The sequence below is a fragment of the Pelophylax lessonae genome, assembly GCF_965119305.1.
Source record: "Pelophylax lessonae genome assembly, chromosome: 1".
Classification (NCBI taxonomy): Eukaryota; Metazoa; Chordata; class Amphibia; order Anura; family Ranidae; genus Pelophylax; species Pelophylax lessonae.
In genome coordinates, this window is record NC_138768.1 from 877,448,362 (window position 1) to 877,468,091 (window position 19,730).

Here is a 19,730-nt window from a genome sequence, read left to right on the forward strand (position 1 = left end):
GATTAAAAGACACTTGAGGGGTTCCCAAGCTATTGTGGGTTGGAGGGGATTCACTATAGACAACTTAAGCACACCCAAGATAAGTACAAATTCTCTCCTTCCTTTTTTTTGGGAGAGATACAATTGTCTTACCTCCAGATAATGTAGGTTGTGGGTCACAGGGTCTTGCTAGCACATAAGAAACATCGATCTATAACATCCAGCAGCCATATTGGCCATGTGCTCCTTTTATAGCTGGCTCACAGGTGTGATAATTAGCGGCCGTTTCTATATATATCTGCGCATTCGCGAATTTGCGCGTTCAAAATGGAGGACGATATCCCAGACGCATTAGATGGTGCAATGTTGGCATTCATCGGTGCCTTGTTTGAGGAGGCCCTAGCACAGGAGGCAGCAGAAGGTGGGGAAGCTGCAGCAGCACCTCCAGCAGCAGCACCTCCAGCAGCACCTCCAGTCCGTGTGCCCTTACCTCGCCAGCCACGCATTTTTGCTCCAAGGATCTATTTGGACAAGCTGCGGGATTCTGATGTCAGGAGGAAATTCCGGCTCGAGCGAGGAACTATTCTCCACCTCTACCAGCTCATAGCAGACAAAATTGACCCGGACACACAGCGCGGCCATGCGGTGCCCGGCATGGCCAGATTGCTGGCCACTTTGTATATTTTAGGGCGTGGCAGCTTCCAAGCCACTTCGGGAAGTATCATGGGCATTAGCCAGCCCACAGTTTCAAGGGTGTTCATGTTGGTCATTAATGCCCTAGTCGATATAGTGCCCAATTTTATCCACTGGCCACAGAATGAAAATGAGTGGAATGAAGTCAAGTTGGGTTTCTACCTGCGGGCACACATGCCGCAAATACTAGGGGCAATCGATGGCACCCACATAGCCATTAGGCCACCAAGGAGCCACGAAAGTGAGTACCGGAACCGCAAGCAGTACCACTCCGTGAACGTCCAATTAGTTTGTGACGCCAAACAGCGCATCATGAGTGTCAACACTGGTCACCCAGGGTCGTGCCATGATTCCAGTATGTTAAGAACCAGTACTCTGTACGAGGCGTTTGAAAGTGGCCAAATGCCCCAAGGGTGGCTTATTGGTAAAGTATTTTGTCTTAACAACATAAACTGTAAGATTACATAGACATAGGAATAAGCTACATCGGTGTACACCCTGATTTCAGCAAAGCCTACCTAAAATGGATGTGTTAGGAGTTGGCAGGCTGTTCACACACAACCAGATCAGCAGCTTAGCAGCTCACAAAAGAAAGATTTGCAAAGTTGACTTTGAGTCCAATGAAGGTGGTTAACCAATGTGTAAATGGTGTCCTCTAGCCACCCAAAGAAAACCTACAAATGATTCCAATGGTATTGCCATATCCCCAAAGTACTTTGCATAAGTGAGTCAATATTGGTTTCCTCACTCTAGTTGCAGATATATTCCAGAAGTAATACCTAGGCTAATGTAATAGGAACAAAATAGGGGCCAAGTTGGAACTTGCAAGAGAAACACACCACTTTGTGTGTCCTTTTTCCCATTTGTATTAGTGATTTAGGCAGTTAGACAGAGTTGAGATGTTTCATATGAGTTTTTGCAAACAGACGAGCAGGTTGTTTAGTAAAATGCCTAATTGTCTCCCATTTTGAGGAGTCATCTAAAGTCACATGATATGAAGAACTAATGTATATTTTTCTTATTTTTCAGGGGATGCTGGTTACCCGCAGCTGACGTGGCTGATGGCTCCAATCAGGTACCCCCAGGGCCGAGCAGAAATGAATTACAACAGGGCCTTGCGGAGAAGCCGGAGTATCATCGAGTTGACCATAGGTCTTCTCAAATCCCGGTTTCTCTGCTTGGCCCGGCCTGGGGGTGAACTCCTGTACTCTCCTACAAAGGCTTCCAAGATCATCCTGGCGTGCTGCGTGTTGCACAACATGTGCGTTGCCCGGGATGAATCTTGGGAGCTGACGGAGGAGAGGGAGCCAGAGGTCCGTCAGCCGGCGGCCCCCAGGCGGCGGAGCACCGCTGCAGGTTTTGCCACCCGGAATACCCTGGTTGCTAGCCACTTTACATGTAAGTACTGTAACCGGTCAAGATAGGGCATGTGTATTAATTAGCTAGTTAGCAGAGGTGCCACTCACAGGGAGACAGAGGGTCATTATCATCTGCCAATGATACTTGCCATTGTAGATAAAGTGTAGTCAACATTGGTAAAATTGTGTTACTTGAGCAAAAACATGCACCTCTAACCATAAACATGTTGGTATTGTGAATAGTGTAAAGGGCTGAGAAGAGCTGGCAGGTGTTTATTTGTGTCTATGCCACCTGTGTAGTTATTGATAACATGAACGGCTGCTTGGTATCTTATGGTGTTGTAATTTTCCAGAACGTGAACATCTTGGAATCATGGCATGTACCATGAGAAGCCTGTGGTGATGGGCTGTCTGGCGCCACAGGTGTGTATTCAAATGTTTACATTAATGATTTCTGGTTTGTGTAAGTTGGCATAAAATGTGTTATTTCACTCGTGATGTCGAAATTAAATGAAGTTCAGAATGAAGCAAACAGGCATTAAGATGTGATTTTCATAATGAAATGTCTTATCCTTTGTTTTATTTTTCCAGGAGTGGTACTGCTTGCGGGTGTAGGTGGTAGAAACCCACCTTGATGGACTCCACTCATCTTCTTTTGTGGTCAGTGGATATTTGGTAAGGCACATGGCCAAAAGCAGCATCGATGACCAACATGAACACCCTGGAACTTCCAAAGTGGCTTGGAAGCTGACCAGCAACCTTGCCATGCCTGTCCCCTATGAGCTGGTAGAGGTGCAGAATGGATTCTGAACTCTGCATGAAGTTGTGGAAGACATCAGAATCCCGTAGCCATGGAGCAAAGATCGTGGTCTGGCGCTGTAAAGGCACACGGACTGGAGAGTGACAATATTATTTTGCTGCATCCCTCCTTATGCTGTCATTCTCAAATAAATAAAGACTTTAGAATTGAACATGTGTTTTTTTGTTTTGTGTGGGTGCCTACAGACAAAAGGGCCATCCACACTGTAAGATTTAGAGAAGACTTTATCCTTCAGATTGACATTTTCTATGTAGTGCAAGGGCCTGCCTGATTGCATCCAAATTGAAAGTGTTGAGGTTTGACCTTATATTATATGGTTTGGTTAAGTCTACAGGAAAAAGTCTAGACAAATTGTTAGTGTATGGCCCATTAAGCTGCCAAGGCCGGAGTTTTGCACTTTGCATGCTGCTTGTACTGGTGATGTGAGGGGTTGTAATGTAGAGTAGGGATGTGACAGTGTTGTGTTGAGGTGTGAGGCAAATGTAGTGTTGGACTATGAGGTTCTGTGTTGTTGAAATATGGAGAGAGTCCAATATCAGACACCTATGTTTATTGGTCAAGAAATTGTAAGAACCATGGTAAATATGTAAAGAATTGCATCTCGAGAAAACTAGGACCACACTCAGAAAATCAAAATTGTGTTGTTTCCATTGATGTGCTTGAAATTTGGGTAGGACACCCCCCCCCCCCCCCCCAAAATTCAAGATAGTTTAAAAAAACTGTTAAAAAAATGAGAGTGAAAAGAGATCCCAAGTGTAGTGATGTGATTTGAACCCATGACGTTGTTAACTGCAGTGAAGTTGCAAAGCACTTAGCTATTGTGCAGAATAAAGCTGTATGGTGGAAAAAAAGGAGTGTGTTAAGGCTAAAAAGCACATATAGCTAAAGAACTAAACATTGTATGGAATCTGGGAAGAAGACCATGGTAAAATTGTGAGGTTTCATCTTGCCCTTAAGTAGGGTAGGGGTTTGGTCACTTGCCTTTGGTACTTTCAATCATAAGATCGATTCGACACACAGGCAAGATCATAAAACCACTTAAAATGCTGTAAGCTTGCAAGCGCTTCTGAGTGTAACATTATTTAGCAATATATATGATGTAATCCGTTACATTTTAGCAATATAAACAAAAAAAGAAAATAAAAAAGTTAGGTGGAGATGGTAAGCCTCGAACCTACAGCAGAGGGAGATGAATTACAGACGTGATGTGTGCACTAATCCACTAGCCCACATCGCTATGTGAAACTGCTATAAGCACGAAGACATAAGTTTGCGAATTGGCGAAGCCGCGATCGTAAGTGAATACCGCTAACGGCGGAATTCATTATTGCTGTTTCACTAGCCAATTCGCCGCAGCGCCAGTTAATTGATTTGAACGCGGCGAAACTGAAACACGTCATAGATGTTTGAAGCTGCAGTTTCTTTAAATCCGGCCCTCTTCATAATTTAGAGTGCATGTATTTACCTACCTCATACAAGGCTTATTTGACCTTGGATACAATAAGCCCTAGGATTGTCTTTCTTTTTCTATTGGCTGCGCCACCCACCTCCCTTTATTTTCAGAATCCACAACCAGCACCATCAAAATTTACAATTTTGTCTTCATATAGTCTCAATGGAGCTGAAATTACCCTTTTACCTAAGGGTCTTAGTTTTGTCCCTTCATGTGGTCCCAACCCCTGCGGTCTCTTCAAAGACCTACAGTTTTATTAGAGTACTCACCATCAAACGCCATTATGCTATAGGCAATTCTTATGGCAACACGCAATCCTTGACCGACCCGAATTCTGAAATTTTAGTTACACCATATCCAGACCCTGATATGGTAGACATATTAAGTGACCTTTGGGAGGAAGGAGGAATTGAGTCCCAACCCATCGAGTGGTATGTAGATCCCGAGGTTAGACATTCAGGTCTGAGACCTAAATCAATCTTTTTTCCCGTGAAATTAAAGGGGCCCTACATAGAAGCCTTCTCTCAGACAGTTTATCATGAAACCAATAATATAATAATTATTATTAAACAAGCCGAAAAAGGAGGCAGTCTTAAATAGGTAGGACTACTTAAAAGGAGGCCAAACGACTGTTATCAGACAGCAATAGATATATAACTTTATGAAATGAACCCTTTCCTGAATATAAAAAAGCGCTGGAAACGCTCAATGATGAGGCATTCAGGGATGGTATTTTGGATAAAAAAAAGAAAATTCCTGTTACCTGTGATTTGTAGTACTCTTTATTTTTATTATCTCCCAAAAGTCCACAAATCTCTTAGCCACAATACATAGATTGTCTTCTCCAACCTGTGGTCGCGGAACTACCTGCCTTTATTAAAGACACAGGACATGTGTTAGAAACACTACTACCGTACAGATGGGAGGAAGGTTACATGTGTGCTCTCTGTACACATCCATTGCCCATGACGTGGGACTGAGAGAGCTCCAACATTTTTTTATTCAAGGATCTCATTATTAATTCAAGACAGGCTCCATTTTTAATTGATGGGACAGAATTCTGTCTTAAAAATAATTATTTTACTTTTTTAGACCAATATTACCTTCAGTCACAAGGCACAGCAATGGGAGCAAATTTTGCTCCCTGCTATGCAAATATTGCAATGGGCTACTGGGAGGAATTATATATTTGGAACTCTAATCCCTTTGCCAAGTACATCATTTTTTACGGCAGATACATCGACGATTTTCTACTCATTTGGAACGGCACTGTGGATCTTTTTTCCTCCTTTGAAGCCCTTTGCAAACACAACACGCTGGGCTTGAAATTCGCATGCGTTATTAATCCACTCCAACTTGTGTTCTTGGAGTTAGAATCAACGCATGAGGATAAAATTCTGTCTATGAAACATTGTAAACCTACGAGTGGCATTTCCTATTTACATTATACTAGCTTCCATTATACATCATGGCGGAACAACATTCCGGGTGGTCAATTTCGGATATTACGACAAAATTGCACTAAAACCAAAGATTATATTGAACAGGGGAACTTGCTAATTAAAAAGGGTTTTCCTGACACCCTTTTGGAAGAAAACCTTCCAATCACAAAATTCGTTCCCATTGTCTACAAACAATAGGGACAAAAAGGATAAGGATAGTGCCATATCGGCCAGGTTTGTCACACACTACAATGATAGGTATCGAAAAATAACCAAGATTTTCCAGAAACATTAGAGTATTTTAAAATTAGATTTGAAACTGGCAGACATCTTGCCTCCTACCTAACCCACAGGTGACATTTAGAAAAGCTAAAAATTTCATAGCTCCAAGTACGATTCCTAACACTAAAAATGAAAATTTTTTGGACATCCAATCTTATTTTGATAATAGGGTAGGGACCTTTCAGTGCAAAAAGAGAGGGTGCCTTACATGCCAATCCATTCCGCACGACACATCCACATTTTCTGACAGCAAAGGTCATTATTTCAATACCAAACAGTTTATTAGTTGTTCGACCTAGTTTGTCATTTATTTATTGAAATACCCATGTAATCTTAGCTATGTTGGCCGTACTATACGCACCCTATGCGTACAGATAGGCGAACACAGGAAACTAATTAAGGGTGGCAGTGACAAACACTTTTTTTTTTTTCCTTTTTCAAATTTGGTGTTCTTTATTAAGTGGTCATACAAAGATGTTAGTTTCCACAGGGCTCCGCCTCCGCCCACAGGATATCATCAGTCGGCTCCTCTAGGCAGCTCCAGGCAGTTCAACGGTGAATCTAGAGACGGAAGTCCTGGCTGGCCTCTTAGACACACTATGAATTGTTATGGAAAATGCATAGCACTTGCACTGGTCTTTTTGTCAGTCTGTATGCATGTCATCTATACTTTTCCGGATGAAAATTTTTCGTCTCCAGGTTGCCCTGAATGCAAACTGAAGGAAAACCTGCATTTTTCCAACGCGAGAACCGGTCGAATTATTCAGTGCAGTGGATGCTGCTATTCTAGAGCATACCCTACCCCATTGAGATCAAAGAAGACAATGTTGGTGCCAAAGAACATTACCTCTGAAGCTAAGTGATGTGTGGCAAAAACTCAATACAGAGTTACGTTAAGGAACACCGTGATGATTGAAAACCATACAGCTTGTCACTGCAGTACCTGCCTTTACCACAAATCCTAAGCGTCAAATCCAAAGCTGTCTTTTTTATTAACATGCAATTATAAAACAGCTTTCCTGCCTTTTATTAAGAACCTCTGACAATGTCCCTGACTTTGTCTGAATAGAAGCACACTTTTCTCTTTACCTTAATTACCGTCAGTGATCTCAAATAAATCTGATTTTTTTTTTTTTATTCTTGCTTGTATACCCTCAATTAAACTTAGATTAGAATTGAAAGATGTTAGTTTCCAGTCATATATCTTAAACAGTATCAAGATAACAGGTTACAAGGAAATATTCTGACACATTTAGGGGAATCTTTTCAAAATAGCGCCAAAAGAGGTACACACAAGTCACACTGTCATGATAGAATTAAACAGAATTCCAGATATAAAATGAAATCCACCAGCAGCATTTGACTCCGGAATGATGTTAACTTACAGCACATCAGTTTTGGGATTTAAACTTTCACAAAGTGAAGTGTCACTGATCACATAGCTGAATGACTAGTGAATGGTTTTCACTCAAATCAAGAAAGGTTAGAACAGGAAAGGAAGAAGCAGACACATGTAGTAGAGATATTTTATTTTCTTTTTTAACATTAACCAATGTTTAATTCTTAACTATACCAAAAAAAAAAAAAAAAAAGTGGTCTGATCAGTGGTCTAGTAAGAAACATGTATCACAATTATTAAAATATTTAAATTGTACAAGTTAAAAAAAAAAAAAAAACTTTACATAAAAGCAAACTTTGATACAAGTCAGGCTTTTCACAACATTTACTGCATTGGTTTGAAATGTACAGCCTATAACCAGCCGTAGGACTATTTCAGGCTACCCCCTGGTCAGCAAATCCAAGCTGATTTACTAAAGGATTTGAGAATGTTCAAACAATGAACTGTGTTATAATAAAAACAATATTTTAGCTCTGAGTCACTGCAGTATCAATAGCACTTAAAGTATTCATACTCTATCTACCAGTTTTGGCAACTGGTAACATCATTCATAATTACCAGGACTAAATTCTCCAGAGAGACCCTGTCACATTAGGCGCTTTTCCACTGCATGGTATGGCTCGGTATGGCTCGCTTTGGTGCTTTTCCACGGCATGCTACGTCTTTGAACAGTTCGGTACAGTTTGGTACGGCAGGGCTTTTCCACTAAATGGTACGGATCGCTTAAACAGTACCAAGCGGGGTTCCAAGCGAGCCGTACCGATACCAAAATGTGACGTGTAACATGATATCCCACAATCCTTCGGATGCAGCCTCTTGATTGGTCGTCACTACTAGCCACTGATTGGTCAGAGAGAATCGTAACTACATTAAGATGTCGCGGCAGTAGAGGCTGCGCAACTACGTTGTAATCCCACCCACTTACTACTTTAGTGGAAAATCAAACCGAGCCATGCAGTGCCATGATGTGCCGACTCGTACCACGCAGTGGAAAAGCAAATCGAGCCAAGCCGGTACACGCAGTGAAAAAAGCAAATCGAGCCGAGTCGAGCCAAGCCGGTACACGCAGTGAAAAAAGCGAGTCCAGCCGAGCCGGTACACGCAGTGAAAAAGTGCCAATTGTTCAGAATAGGCAAGGTTTTTATAGTGTCTCAGGAAAGGGTGAACCCTTTATACTCAGCATACCAACATTTCTTCTCTACTCCACAGCTGTGCCAATGCCCGACACTTGTGGCTATGAAGAAGCATGTGTCCTTGAGACAATCTTCAGGTCTATGCCCACTTCTAAGCCTGAACATTGGCACCCAAGCGAGGTTACTGCTCCCCAAGACACCAGCACCTCTCAATCTAATGCAGGGTGCAGAAGAGTGGTAAGAGATCGCTGATCAAGTATTTGGGGGTAGGGCCCTTCCCATAATATGGGAAAGGTGTCAGTGTTTTGAAAAAAAAAAACCCAAAAAAATAAGATTTTAACACATTTGTTTGTTCAGAAACCTGTGAAATTCATTCTAAGCTTAACACCCCAAGCAACATAACATTTTGCTGAAATTAAGTCAATCTGAATATTTCTGATTTTGTATTCTGTAAATAATGCACAAAGTAATAAAAAAGATAAAGTGCAATTTATAAATAAATAGGTGATTTCTACAGTGTTAATATAGTGCTCCTTTAAACAGCACATGTGCAGTTGCAACTTCTTAGACACTTGCATTTTAAGTTTGTGTCGTAAAAAAAACAAAAAACAAAAACAAAAAAAAAATACAAAAAAAAGGTGAGAAAAAACACTTATATAGTGACGTCAGAGTAACAGAAAGTGTCTGTAAAACATCAAAAACTATGCTTATTATAATGGCCAAACCCAGGAAAAATTCTCTTGTCCCAGCGACACCCGCTTCAGCTCTTTCCTAGTGTAGGACTGCTTGTCTTCATGGCTGGCAGTGCAGAAATATAGATCATTCTTCCTACCAATAGATCTGTTTTAAACTGATATCCTTATGTTCAAGCTTAAGTGCAAACGTTTTCTACTTGAATACTTTGTTCTTATGATTTCTGATTCCAGATGGCAAAAACTTTTCAAGTTCAATGATATCCCAAGTGTACGGCCCCTTGAACGGTGTATCAAAATATTCTTCTATTTCATGCAGCATGTATGCATGTATGTATGCAGCATGTAGCAAGGCGTTTGCCCTTAGCCACGATGGCACCCGTTCGGCACCAGGACAAGGCCCTAAAATGGCTGCTGCCCACACACTGAGCTCAGCCACCTGCTCTTATCCAAGATGGCGGCCACGCTAAACGGCACCAATTCTAGAACATACATGCGGTCTGGCCACCACAGGGGACCCCAGGTAAAACCACTTAAGCTATGGAGCCCCCCCCCCCCATATCCCCCAGGTACAGCAAGTACCCCGCACAGTGCCCTCAGCAGGGCCAGGGAGGAAGGGGAACATACTAGGCCAGCCAGAAGGGAGATACCACAGAGACCACCAGCCCTGCCATCCCCTAAGAGTGGGCCCACAAACCCCCATAAAGGTCCTAGTCACAAGGACAAGGGGGTATTAGTACTCACCAGTCCAGAAGAAGCGGGCACCGCTCTAATACGGGAGACCTCCCACCCTGAGGAGGCCAAGGAGGGATGCTAGCAACACGCGGGCGTTCTGGAGTTGAGACACCCTCATCGAAGATGTACCTCCGCAGGCTCGTCCCCATTCTGAGGGGCACTGTCATTGCGAGGCCTGGGCGCACCAGTAACCTGCGATGCTCATTGGCAGACTGGGACTCCAGAAGGATCTATATTATCCAATGTGAGGCCCAGCTCTGCTGTCACTTGTAGTCCTCCAGGAAAATTCCCTGACTAACAAGTGATAGTGAGAGAAATAAAAAGCTATTTTCAGAGGAAAAACACATTTTGGGGGAAAAAAACAAAGAAACGGAGACGCTAGGTCCCAGCAAGGAAGAGCTAGCCTACTCCTGACGCTAGGCAGCATAAAACTGAGGAACAGTGATATCTGGTCCAGGATAATGGCTGAGGGATGGCCCCCTAGGGGTGTGTCTAGGTATAAAAAGTTTTTTATTAACCTTTTTAAACTGCCTAGCTTGCTCCTGCAGAGGGCGTCATTACCCACTAGTGAAGGCTAAATGGATGGGCGGCAACTGTCAGAGGACTCAGAGAAAATAATTTTACGGCAAGTTCTTACAAAAATTATATTATTTCATGCAGCATGCATAAGCAACATTTCTCAACTAGTGTAATAGCAATGCCTTCCTTTCCAAATCTTCCGGTGCGACCAATGTGGTGCAGGTACGTCTCAAAAATCTACCTGACCCTGCAAGTCAACTGGCAGATGAAAATTTATGACGACTGACACCTATTTCACATCTATTCCTCGAGCGCAGACATTTGTGGTGATCAAGGCCTTCACTTTGCCATCACGGAAGTGCTGTATAGCACAGGCTAGCTCTGTCACTGTAAGCTCTCTACTCAGCAACTCTACCTGGTGCCCATCCTTCACCATTTCACAGGCATGCCATTTACCTGTCTTGCGGGTCTTGCAAAACACTCATCGCTTGAGCAATGGTGATTACGCCATAAATGTTTCTCATTGCATTGTATTTTTCCTCGTTGTCCTCACAGGCTTCATAAAATTGCAGAATGTTGTCCAGGGTCATTTCTCCTTTCTTAAGCTTTATGATGTCAGGACTAGGCACAAGCCTCTCAGAAAAACTCCAATTATCACATCGGCTTCATCCAGGACAAAGACACAAATATTCTATGTAGTCACAAGCTTCCGGTTTAAGCACCAATCCATGACGGTTCCTGGGGTCCCAACAATAATCTGTGCCTCTATCTTTGTGCCTTTAGCCGATGTGTTTCCACGTAGGGCATAGACTATTTGAATATCACAAAACATCCCCATCTGTTCGATCACTTCTCCTGTCTGCAATGCCAGCTCAAAGGTAGGGCTGAGACAGATGCACTGTGGGTATTTTTTCAGAGGATCTACTCTGCTGAGCATGGTGAGAACAAAAGCAACAGTCTTTCCAGTGCCCAACTGGCTCTGGGCAATCAGATTCTGTAGGGGATATGCAAGCATCATAGGCAAAGCAGTTTCTTGTATCTTCGATGGCCTGTTGAATCCCATTGCATACACTCCTTTAAGAAGTTCAGGCTTTAGATGGAAGTCCCTCAAAAGACCTCACTGAATATAAAGGCGAGGTGGGATCTCTCTGCAAGAACTCCACATTTTGAGGGGATTCCACCAAAGATTTATGGATCAGCTTATTCAGAAGAGATGTGGCTGCCAGGTGCACTGAACCATATCCATCATCTCCGTCCTGTTAACTTTGTATTCAATGGAGCAGCAAAACCAATATTATTATTGTTCTGCAAGTCGCTGGGCTCCCTGAACGGGTTCCACTTCTCCACACTGCCCGCCAAGACCCCCCGGCCTCGTCCTCTGCACAATCCCTCCGTCATCTCCCACTCCCTGCATCCAAACACCGTTCAGTAGAGACATTTGTATTCAGACACAAACACAAGGTCTAAACGTATTCCAGATTTTACAAATTTGATGCACTGCAAATGAAAACCAATTTCAGCACCTAGTAAAAAACCAAGGAGCTGCAGGAAGCATTATTAAGTTACTATATGAAGCTGCCAGTCAAGAGTAGGATATTCTTAAAATGGAGATCCCTTTAAATTAAACATGTCAGTATAAAATATGGACAGCCTGCAGCACTACAGTGCAATCACCGGGCAAGCACTAGCACCCCCTTCGATGACATGCCAAGCAATTTGTATGCTCCAAATGCAGAAAAATGTTCTTGAAGTGTTAAGTGTTCCCACCTTCCATCACATCATTTCCATTAAGCAGAAAAAATAATGCACATGCATTAAGCAGAGGATGATTGTGGAAAGCTCTCAGATTTGCTGACATTAAATGGTTAAATCCAGAATGCTGGCGAGGACATCAGGTATGGTTAGACACTGGTAGGTGTTTGTACTGTAGTGTCACATCCTGTAGAATACTATATTGTACTGACAACTCTAAAGCTATACCACAGTGCAAAGAAAATCTATAGACCAGTAAATTCTAACGCAGGAATGGCATTTCTCATGCATTTATATTAATTGTGTCTCTTCACAACCTTTTTTACTACTATAAAAATTGGTCTTTTAATTTGTTCTTCTTTATCTTCTGGTTCTAGCAACAGCGGACGGACGCGAACCAGTGGTGTGTTTAGTAAAGAAGGAGGAGGACTGTCACACTGCAGTACGTGGTCCCTGGGAGTGAGCCACTAGACTGTCTCAGAATTGTTGATCTTAAGCAGAAACATTTTAATTGTAGAAATGTAAATTAGAAAATTTTTGGGGGTTAGTGATCAGGACTAATAATGTTGGTGCATTTGTTTGAACATACGTATTTGTATGTAGTTATCTAACACTTCATTCTGAACTGTGTTAGAGCAACATGGTAACAGCAAACTACTCAGGAGTGGAGGTGTATTAGCAATGTCGACAAATTAAAGTCATTGTATAATACTCGAAAAGTGTGTAGATGTGTCCATGGTTCATTTGCTATATTTTGCTAAAAGAAACTTTACATGGTCAATGTGTAAAATCTAGGGCAGATTAACAAATTTTATCATCCGCTTTCTGGAACTCACACTAATGTGACTGCAGAGTGAACACATGATATTGGGGGGGGGGGGGGACCCATTGTGAATGGATGTTGGCCTCCTGTTTCTATACATGGTCAATGCATCTCATTGATGTAAGTGCTCTTTTATGTGCAGAATTGTAGGGGCATTGAGTATGGTGCTAGCATGTTGAGAGGTTGCTGCCTATTTGTGTCCTAAAATAGTGTGTAAATTGATGTTATTTTTTTAGAAACCAGTGAGGAGGATCTGGAGGCTCAGCCTTCTCCGGCCCACTGTAAGTAATGTGGATGTGCTGGTGTTTTGTGTATTAGGTCTAACTTTGAGGAATGATTTTTTGTTTTGTTCTCTTTTGTGGTTGATGTAGCTTCAGCGAGAGCGGAGCCTGAGCAGGCAGGCCCAAGTCACGTGGCCCCGGGGCAGGAGGACCGGGACCATGAGGAAGTGGGTGGGCAGGACCAGCCAGAATTGTCCCTCAGTGATGAGGACCTGGGCTCTCCTCAAATGGGAAGTACTCTACATGTGTTTGTGTGTTCAATGTGTCCTGGTAATTATAAGGGCTGTAATACATATATTTTTGCCATTGGGGTTATGTAGCAGCTGACATTGAGGATGTTTGTTGTGGAGGACTGGGGAAGAGGGGCCGCTGCTTACCCAGTCCACTGTAACTACTACCTTCAATGTTTAGGGACTACTTTCTGAGTACCGTTAGAAAATAGCTGTTATCCAATGATTGTATTCTTGTCTTTGTGTTTCTAGGATTTCCAACACCATCACCCCATGCAGGGTCTCCCCAATTGTCCCCCACTCCAGGGGTGGAGGATAATTCCTCAACATTTTTGTCCGGCTTCCCTGAACCAGACTGTAAGTACTGACTTTAAGGTTTTCACTTAAAAGATAGTGTTAAAGAAAGGATTTGGAGAGGGGAATTTGTGGATGTTCCATCTTTATTGCCCAGTTCTAAGAATTTTAAATCTGACTCTGATATGCAAGGTGAGGAAAGGTATAGGGCAGTCCCTAGGTCTTTTAATAACTGGCTTCTTGGTTATTGTATTTATTCTAGCATTTTAGGTGAAAGGCACCCTCATTTGTGCTGCAGGCTTTTTCAACACTTGGACATAATCCTTGAAGCCTACAAAAATGTCCCTGGCCTTTCTTGGTTTCAATATGACGAGTCCTTTCGTCAAAAGATATCTGTACACAAGTCACTAACATGGGGAGAGAAAGATGTTGGCCTTTGGCTCAATTTATTATTGCCCCAAAGGCCAATTGCTTCTTCTAAACCAGTTGCTTCAGGTCAGTTTAGGAAGGGCATGTGTTTTGGGTTCAATGAGGGTTTGTGCAAATGGCTTAACAATTGCAAGTTTAGGCACAAATGCTCCCATTGCGCTGGCACACATCCTTTTTCCAGGTGTTTTAAGAAGAATGCCCCAGTTGCGTCACAAGTTTCCAGGGAACAGTTTTTTCTCAAAAGTGGCAGCTCAGGTGAAAGTGGGAAGAATGCTTCCCTGGCTTCGATTTTTTCAAAACAATGAAATAGCAAGCTTGCTTTTTCATGGTTTTAATGAGGGTTTTGATTTACCTTCCTTCTCTGGTTCTGGGTGCGTGGTCCAAGGTAATTTGCCCTCTGTTGCCCTTTGCCCTGAGGTTGTAAGGACTAAAATTTTTAAAGAAATTGAAAGTGGTAGGGTGGCTGGTCCATTTTCTTCACCCCCGTTTCCTAATTTTAGGATATCTCCATTAGGAGTTATTCCCAAAAAGGAACCTGGTGAGTTTCACATCATACATCACCTATCTTTTCCTGATGGTCTGTCATTGAACGATGACATAGATCCTTCTTTGTGCAAGGTATCTTATGCATCTTTTGATACAGCCTTAGGTAAAATCAGGAGTGTTGGTGAATCGGCGTTGCTAGCCAAAGCAGATATTAAATCCGCTTTTCGGCTTTTGCCTATTAATCCTAGGGACTTCAACTCATTGGGTTTCTTTTTTGAGGATAACTATTTTTTCGATAAGTGCCTGCCTATGGGCTGTTAGCTCTCTTGCTTTTATTTTGAAGCATTCTCGAGTTTCTTGGAGTGGGTGGTGTCTTATAAGGCGGGTTCGGATAACGTTTTACATTACTTAGACGATTTTTTACTTATAGGCAGGTCTGGTTCTTTGGACTGCCTATATTTGCTTACTGAGTTTCGTATCACTTGTTCTTTGTTTAATATACCATTAGCTGAGGAGAAAACAGTTTATCCATCCACCTGTCTGGAATTTTTAGGTATTTTAGTGGATACAGTAAAAATGGAATTTAGGTTACCTGACTCCAAGATTTCAAAATTGAAATTTATGTAGCAATTTATTTTGCATAAACAAAAGGTTAAATTAAACACTGTTCAGTCATTATTAGGATTGTTAAATTTTGCGTCTCGAGTGATGCCAATAGGACGTGTTTTTTCAAAGAGGCTTTACAGGGCCATTTAGGGCGTTTTCGTCTCCCTCACATTTCATTAGGATTTCTTTTGATATTAAGGCTGACCTCTTAGTTTGGGTAAAGTTTTTAGACACATATATGGATCGTCGGTTTGGCAAGATTGTTTTTGCTCCACAAATGCCTTGGATTTGTTTACTGATTCTTCAGGAGCACAGGGATATGGTGCATACTGGAATGGTCACTGGTCAGCTTCTACTTGGCACCCTCGCTTGGTTTCGGAAGGTCTGAACACAAGCATAGTTCTTTTAGAACTATTCCCGGTAGTGGTGGCTATGGAATTGTGGGGTGACAGTTTTCGGAACAAGAGAATTCTTTTGCATTCGGACAAGGGTGTAGTCTATGCGATAAATTGCTTGGCTTCTCGCTCTTCGCCTGTCATTACTTTGTTGAGATACTTAGTTTTTCAATGCTTACAATTGAACATTTGGTTGAAAGCTTAGTTTATTCCAGAATTTTCTAATGACATTGCGGATTCCCTATCTCGCCAGCAGATCGAGAGGTTCAGGAATTTGGCTCCAGGGGCGGATATGTTGGGATTGCCTTGCCCCCATCATCTTTGGGATTTGGTTTGACCAACATTGCTGCTGCGATTCAGAATTCCATTACTCCATCTACGTGGAAATCTTATAGTTCAGCGTGGGAATTGTGGATTTCCTTTTTTGAGCTTCATGACCCTTTTCTCTCCTTTACTGAGCAGAATGTTTTAAAGTTCCTGGATTATTTGATGGCTCAGAATTTATCTTATTTTCATGTTCTAAAAACACTTGCTGGTATTTCCTTTTTTGCGAAATTGCATGGCTGTGCCTCCTGCATGGAATATTTTTCTGTCAAAATAGCTCTACGTGATTATCGTAAAACACATACAGTTCCTGATAACAGGTGTGCTATTTCTTTGGCACTTTTAAGGAAGCTGTGTGTTGCCACTGATTTAGTCTGCTCTTCCCAATATGAAGCTTGTCTTTTCAAGTGTGCCTTCTGCATGTGTTACTATGGCACGTTTCGGATATCCGAAATGCTTGCTTCCGGTTCTTCAGCCTTTAATGGTTTGACATTTTCTGATGTCTGTTTTCAAGGACAGTCTTAGAATATTTTTACGGCGTAGCAAAACGGATCAATAAAGGAAGGGGAAATGGATTACTTTGGGGAGCAATACAGATTCAGATATTTGTGTGGTTAAATTAGCCGAGAGTTATTTGGGTCTTCGGCCGCTTCCTTTTCATCACTTTTTTATACATGTAACTGGTACTCCTCTTACTGTGTTCCAATTGGGGCTGTCCTTAAAAAATGTTTTGTTTTCTTAAATCTGAGCCATCTACCAATTTCTTCCCACTCTTTTCGCATTGGTGCAGCTACTGCTGCTGCAGGATTGGGTTTTTCTGATTTATCAATTAAGAATAATGGCAGATGGCGTTCGGATGCGTTTTTAAATCTTTTGTTAGGCCTAATTTTTGTGTTTGATTTTAGGTCAATCTACTGTTGTGTGGCTTATTGGACATTCCTACGTCTTTTGGGCCAATACCTTTTTGGACACACTTGTTATCAGTCAAACAGTGAGTAACCACAATGCTATTACATGCATTGATGGTCTCCATCTTTTCCTAAGAAAACTAAACAAGCTTCCCCCTTCTCTGTCTATCGATAGAAAAAACGGGATCAGTTTCTGACTAGCACCCCTAGTGGGTCCTTTTGGAACTACAACCAATATTCCAAGTAAGTAATCACTGAGGATAGACATAAAACCAAACCATTAAATTATATTATAAATATGTAACAAGGTCATCTGATCACAACAAGCACTAACTCATGTTCTTGTCAAATATAGATTGGACAAAGATAGGAACTGTGTCCCCTATTTGATGGCCATTAAACACCACATGGATAGCAAGTACCCCTAGGGCATAAGATGTATGTAACACCAAACCTTGTCCAAAATATTCACCACCACCACATATCGTATATTCCAGCAGCAGTGTCCAACACCTAATTCTTATGTGGAAATAAAGGACCAGAAGCAAGGCTTAGGAGTGGAACTCTTACTAACAAGTAAGTATCTCATTTTGTGACCAATATGAAAAAAATGCTTCAATTGGTAAACATAATATATACTAAACCCTATCACCTACTATACCCATAGATATGGTGGACATAACCTCCTTGATAAAGGCATCACGCCGAAGCGCGTAGGAAAACCCAGGATATTCTCCCTATAGATCCAACGCTAAAACAAGAAGCGTGGACAGATAGAGAGACATACCACTGTCACCATATCACCATATCACAAAACTTCTTACTTTGATTCACTATCACTTATGGGTCTATAACCCATACACTCAATGTATATACTCTTCCCCTGTTTATATATACTTTATAAATACTTGTATGTTGTCAAATTTTCAAATAAATTGTATAAAACCTACAACATTGTATTAGCCCATAAAGTCCCAAAACTCTTGGCTTGAGGCAACAATCTCTCCTTCAAATACTCGCTCGGGATGATGCCTAACCAAACAGTAATATAATTGCACTTTTTTGCACATTTTCTTGCACTTTTTTTTTTTATTTGATTGGACTTTTCTTGGGACTTTTAATGAACACTATATTCATGCATTTTTTGTATGATTTTAGCATGGAATTTGTCAGATATGAATTGTTGATGATTTTAGATCATTTGCACATATTTGAACATAGAATTTGGTCAGCATTTTTTGCACATTTATAAGGGAAGACCTTGCATTTTCCAACATGACAATGCCAGACCACATATTGCATCAATTACAACATCATGGCTGCGTAGATCAAACACATGATAGTACAGTGTCACCACAAGATGGCCATTGTGGACACTACTTATGGGAAATGTGCCACGTCCTATTAGATAAATTTGGAAGAAGTTGCTATTACTAAGAGCATGGACTTTCCCGGCACCGCAATATGACAATCATGTCGTAAAAAAGTTATTTTATTAGAAAACAGTTAAAAAGTTTTAAACATTATAACAAAGTAAATGGATCTACGCCTATTTGTTGGCATGGAACAGTGTGTTGCCGCCGGCCTCTATAGGAAGGAGTCGGCTGGCAACAACCTGCTCCATGCCAGCAGTGCACACCCTCCAACATTAGTGAACAGCATCCCCATACGCACAGTACATCCGGCTGCGTAGAAATTGTACCCGTGAGGAGGACTTTAGGAGACAGGCTAATTCACTCCAAAACAGACTATTGTGCAGAGGCTACAGTAAATCCCTGCTACGCAGGGCCTTTAACAGAGCCATAGAGCAGGATAGACATACATTACTATTTAAACCTAAAAGTTGCAATAACAAACCAGCCACAACTAAATTCGTCACTAAATTTTCTTCTCAGCATGACCAACTTAGGGGCATTCTTGCCAAACACTGGCATATCTTGTTATATAGATATTGTAGATATAACTTTGGCTTTGGCTCGACATGTGAACCAAAACCCAGAAATCGTGTTTCGTAAAGCACGTTCCATCCGCGACACCATTGTCCCATTACGACCCAAAGAAGGTCAAACCTCAGAAACAACACAAGGGGATTTTCAAATGCAACAGGTGTGACTTCTGCCAGAGGATAAGCGAGGGCCAGCGTTTTCCTATTACCTAATCAGGAAATTTTCATACCCAATTTTTTTGCTACAAGCCGCTGAGGAAGTCCCTTCCCTTAAAGGACGTCACGCGTGCGGAAGGGAGTAGCCGTGAAATCACCCGCTGTCTCAGAGAACCGCTCAAGGAAGTGTAAGACTATTACATTCAGCAAGAGAGGATGTGATGTGCCTGCTGTATGCTGTTATTAAATTACCTCATACGTGAGAAAAATTTGTTGAAAGAAAGACTTGTCGGAAAGGTCCGTTCCGAAAATAATTTGCTACTTGCTTGTGTGGGGACTACTCTTATCATCGTCTTCGTCGGTATACTGCTTCTCTTCTACTGCCTCTAAAGAAAAGTACAGAACTTGGAGACTGATGTGGAAAAGGGAGCATTCTGCCCAAAGAGTGTGGAAAAAGTATTTTAAGGAGTTACATCTGTGAATGGGAGCACTGTTGTGGGGAGAAGGGAACCCCTGAGTAACAAGCTACAAGGAAAGACACAGTCAGTTGTTGCAATTGATCGGAGGAGTTCTGTGTTCTTTGCCTTATTGCCTAC

The 19,730-nt window shown here is 41.8% G+C and overlaps 1 pseudogene across 1 annotated transcript; it reads right to left on the bottom strand.

Annotated features, from left to right (window-relative positions):
• Positions 1 to 10,628: 10,628 nt before the first annotated feature.
• LOC309550514 (ATP-dependent RNA helicase DDX25-like) lies at positions 10,629 to 11,903 on the bottom strand (annotated as a pseudogene). The gene has a single exon. The product of its transcript is annotated as an ATP-dependent RNA helicase DDX25-like (transcript).
• Positions 11,904 to 19,730: the final 7,827 nt, after the last annotated feature.